The sequence below is a fragment of the Gekko japonicus genome, unplaced genomic scaffold, assembly GCF_001447785.1.
Source record: "Gekko japonicus isolate JY-2015 unplaced genomic scaffold, Gekko_japonicus_V1.1 scaffold2462, whole genome shotgun sequence".
NCBI lineage: Eukaryota > Metazoa > Chordata > Lepidosauria > Squamata > Gekkonidae > Gekko > Gekko japonicus.
This window is the reverse complement of record NW_015170348.1, coordinates 243,220-248,360: the sequence shown is the minus strand read 5'-3', so window position 1 is coordinate 248,360 and position 5,141 is coordinate 243,220.

Sequence of the window (5,141 nt, the reverse complement as noted above, 5' to 3'; positions counted from 1 at the left end):
AAGTTCTTTCAGAGCTGTTCTTGAAAGGGCAGTTCTGGAAAGAGCCCTCTCAGCCCCACCTACCTCACAGGCAGTGTTCCCTCTAAGCTGAGTTAGTGTGAGCTAGCTCACAGTTTTTTAGCCTCTAGCTCACACCTTTTTGTCTTGGCTCAGGAAGGAGGGCTCCAGAGCAAACTAATTTATGCTGTAGCCAAATCGCTCACGCACAACTTTAATGGCAGTAGCTCGCAAAGTAGAAGTTTTGCTCACAAAACTCCACAGCTTAGAGGGAACATTGGTGGGCCCCCTGAGAAAAACATGGGCCCCCTGAGCAAAAAGTTGTTAGCTATGGGCCTGGGTGTGTCACAATCGGAGAGAGGGATCAACAGTTTTCTTTCACAGGGTCTCCTGTCAATTTGTGAAGGGCTTACTTAAGATGCAGCCCCGCAAAGGTCTCCGGTAGTTCCACAGTGGTCATTATTTATTTGTCATGCTCTTCCAGCTGACGCGGAGGCCCTTTGAATGACTGACTACCTGCCCATTATCTTTGCTGTCCATGAAAGTTGCCATTTTGCTTGCTGCTGCTTCGGCAAGGAGTAAATCAGCAGCCTTGCAGATGGACCCTTCCTTTGGAAAGATACACAATGGAAAGGCCGCACTACCTCCCAGCCTATGGTTTTTAACCCAAAGTTGTATCCAGGTTTCACTTCGCTCGGGAAGTTGTATTCCCTGTGGTCCTTCCCAGTTCTGCAACCTGAGATGAACTGGCTCTGCAGAGGCTTGATTTTTATATTTATTTTACTGACATCATTTATAATAGTGCCCCCCCCTTCTCACTTGGACTCAAGGTGGATTTGAGAGGAGCTTTATTGCTCTATTTAAAGAGAACCGTCAGAGCAGATGCTGGCCGCCTTGTCTGCATTCCAATCCCAGAAAAGGTAGTGTTGCATCGGCCCAGTCTTTATACAGATGGATTGTATCCACAACAGATTTGCATATCGAAAATGCTGGCTTATGTTGCCCTCTCGGCATGCACACTCACTCCATGACAGTGCAGAGTTCCTCTGCAGCCTTTCATCAAAGAGTGCCTCTGCTGGACATCTCATTTTCCACTTACTTCTGTAAGACCTTCTGGTGGATGCCTTGCAGGAGTTAAATACCTCCCTAATCTGGAGCTGCAGTGGCTCAAGTGGTTAAGACACTGAACTGCAGGCTGTGGAAAGTCAGTAGTTCAGCAGTTCGAGACCCGGGTGCCGCAAGACGGAGTGAGCTCCCGTCTCTAGTTCCAGCTCCTGCCCACCTAGCAGTTCGAAAGCAAGAAATTGCAAGTAGATAAATAGGTACCACTTCGGTGGAAAGGTAACAGCGTCCCGTGCACCTTGGTGTTTAGTCATGCTGGCCACATGACAACGGAAACGTCTTCAGACAGTGCTGGCTCTTCGGCTTTGAAACTGAGATAAGCACCGCAACCCTAGAGTCGGATTCGACTGGCTTTCGAGCAAGGGAACCTTTACCTTTACCTTTAATATGGGGGGGGCGGGGAGGATCATTTGTTCATCAGTCTGCACGCCATGAGGCAGAGGTGAGGAATGTTGTGGTTAAGCAATTGCCCTGTCCTCAGCAGATCTGGGGCATCTGGTAGATGGAGACAGGTCCCTCTGGAGACCTTGAGAAGGAGGGCAAACCAGGCCTGACACTGCCAGAAGGGTGTTTTGAGAAAAGCTTCCGAGTGATCTTCGAGCAACATCTCTGCTATTCTCATCAGGAGAGAGAAGAAGAAGAAAAAGAGATCGGATTTATACCCCGCCCTTCACTCGACGTCTCAGAGCGGCTTACAAACTCCTTCCCCTTCCCCTCCCCACAACAGACACCCTGGGAGGTAGGTGGGGCTGAGAGAGCTCTGACAGAAACTGCTCTTTTCCAAGAACACCTCTGACAGAACTATGGCTTGCCCAAGGTCATCCGGCAGCTGCGAGTGGAGGAGTGGGGAATCATAAGAACATAAGAGACGCCAATGTTGGATCAGGCCAAAGGCCCATCCAGTCCAACACTCTGTGTCACACAGTGGCCAGAAATATCAGTGCCATCAGGAGGTCCACCAGTGGGGCCAGGACATTAGAAGCCCTCCTACTGTTGACCCCCCCCCCAAGCACCAAGAAGCCCCAGAGCCCCTATCTATACCTTGTGGCTAATAGCCACTGATGGACCTCTGCTCCATATGCTTATCTAATTCCCTATTGAAGCCGTTCATGCTTGTAGCTGCCACCATTTCCTGTGGCAGTGAATTCCATGTGTTAATCACTTTTTGGGTGAAGAAGTACTTCCTTGTATCCGTTCTAACCCGACCGCTCAGCAGTTTCATGGAGTGCCCACGAGTTCTTGTATTGTGAGAAAGGGAGAAAAGTACCTCTTTCTCTACCTGCTCTTTCCCATGCATAATCTTATAAACCTCGATCATGTCACCCCTCATATCAAACCCGGTTCCCCCAGATTAGAGTCCACGCACTTAACCACTACACCAAACTGGGAGGAAGCAGGTAGAAAAGGGTACTGGAAGGCATCTCCTATGGACAGGGTGTCACCACCCACCAGCGAACAGAAGCATTGTGCCTTGTGGTGGTGTGTAGTAAACAGGTCTACCATGGTGTACCCCCAGAGGTAAAAAATGGGCTGAATGTACTTGTGTGTGAGTGCCCATTCGTGACTGGAAGTAGACGAAGAAGAGATTGGATTTATACCCCGCCCTTCCGTACCCGAGGGAGTCTCAGAGCGGCTTACAATCTCCTTTCCCTTCCCCTCCCCACGACAGACACCCTGTGAGGTAGGTGGGGCTGAGAGAGCTCTTTTGAGAACTGCCCTTGAGAGGACAGCTCTGAACATAACTTGTAACTGACCCTAGGTCACTGTTATGTGCTGAGCTCAAATAGTACCAGAGAACTGACCTAGCTTGAACACCAGAACAATGGGCTACTAGGATCCTTAAGGGAACCTATTGAACGGAAGTTATCTTGTAAATAGCCTGTCACGGGGAGTGTGTGTGTGTTGGGGGTGGTGTGTTGCACGCATATAAGCTGGGCTTCGGCCCTGCTTGAGTTGTCTTAGAGTTTAGCTGAAATCACTAATAAACTGAGCTGATCACTCAACACATCTGAATCCAGTATATTTCACTGGCGACGAAGGTGGGATCCTGATGAGCGAGCCTGCTCCAGCTGATAGCACCGCATCGCGCTCCGAGCCCCAGAGCCCCATGCACCGCACCCTTCTCATCCCCTCAACAGACACCTTGTGAGGTAGGCGGAGCTGAGAGAGCTCTTTTGAGAACTGCTCTTGAGAGAACGGCTCTGAGAGAACTTGTGACTGACCCAAGGTCACACCAGCAGCTGCATATGGAGGCGTGGGGAATCAAACCCGGTTCTTCCAGATTGCAGTCTGCGCTCCTAACCCCTACACCAAACTTGGCTCTCAGTAAGTATCTTGGAGAACGCTATTCAATTGTCTGAGGCCAAAAACAGATCAAGAGCCACCATCTTTCTTATCGACCAAAGAGAACTGAGAGTAGAAACCAGGGGACAGGAGCAGAGAGCTGTTTCCATTTCTGAGCTAAAGTCATTCTGGTTGCAATAACCAGTTCTTGGAAGAGATTCCTCTAACGTTTTCCCACTCTAGCTGGGAAGTTACCTAAAAAATAAATTCTTGGCCGCAACTCAGAAATATGACTCAGAATAACATCTTTTTAAAACTATATTCTAGAACTTTTGTACCACTGTGCAAGACACAATTTTTCCGGCATTACTCTGATTTGCCTGGAACTTTAGCTAATGTCACTTGCATCAAATGCCATTGATAGAACACTTTCAGACAATTTTCTGTAATGCCTATATTAAGCGATACTTTTGCTACATCCCGGAGCATTTATTTAATGGGATCATCTGCCCTGTGTCCACTTTCTAACTACTTTTAAAGTCCCATCTTATTTCATCATTCTTGTGAAGGCATAAATATGTCTTTGCTAATAGGCCTTTTGACTGCCCTTGACCGATCGAGATTCTTTCAATTCCACTTAATGACACAAAGAGAGCCAGCGTGGTGGTGTGGCTAAGAGCGGCAGACTCTAAGCTGAAGAGCCGGCTCGATTCCCCACTGATCCTCCACGTGAAGACTGCTGGGTGACCTTGGGCCAGTCACAGGTCTCTCAGGATACTCTCAGCCCCACCTACCTCACAAGGTGCCTGTTGTGGGGAGAGGAAGGGAAGGAGATAAACCACTTTGAGATTTCTTAGGGTAGAGAAAATTTGTGGGCCGGGGAGTTTTGTATCTGAAAGACGCAGCCCCTTTTGGAGAGAAGTATATACGTTTTGGGTCTCCTAAGTAATCTGTGATAGAGCAGGGCCTATTGTAGATGATGTAACTGTGCTTGAGAGCCAGAGTGGCTTGAAGGTTAGTGTGTTGGATTGGGATCTGGGACCATCCAGGTTTGAATCCCCACCCTGCCACAGACACTCACTGGGTGGGCCGGTCACTCACTCTCAGCTTAACTTCTTTCACAAGATGGCTGTTGAGGTAAAATTTGGCTCTCCATTGGGTAGAAAGATGAGAGTTTTATCAATATAAGTAAATCAAATAAATAAATTACGAGGCTGCGAGGAGAAGAATACCCCACCCTGCCTTTCTCCTGAGACAAGATGCATAGTGGCTTCACTGCCACATGGTGGCGGCTACAAGCACAGACAGCTTCAAGAGGGGACTGGATAAACATATGAATCAGAGGTCCATCAACGGCTATCAGTCATAGGGTATAGATGGGATATATAGATATATCCCATCTATACCCTATATATATAGATATCTCTCCCTTATAATAATTGAATAGCAACGTTCTATTTCACAACATTCTAAATTTGGCCCCTTTAGTGTTAGGCCGGAAAAACTGCCACTCAGAAGACACTGGCTGGGTTGACTGGCTGCTTTGTGCAGTCCCGCCCAGCGTTCCAAGGTTATTTGCATATGGAAGCTGATTGGACTACACTCCATTCCACACCTCAAACTCACCCCCCTCCCCGCAAGGCAGTTGGAATGTCAGTTGCATATGGAACCTTCAAGGTCTTTTGCATATGGAAGCTGATTGGACTTCACTCCATTCCACACCTCATACTCCCCCCCCC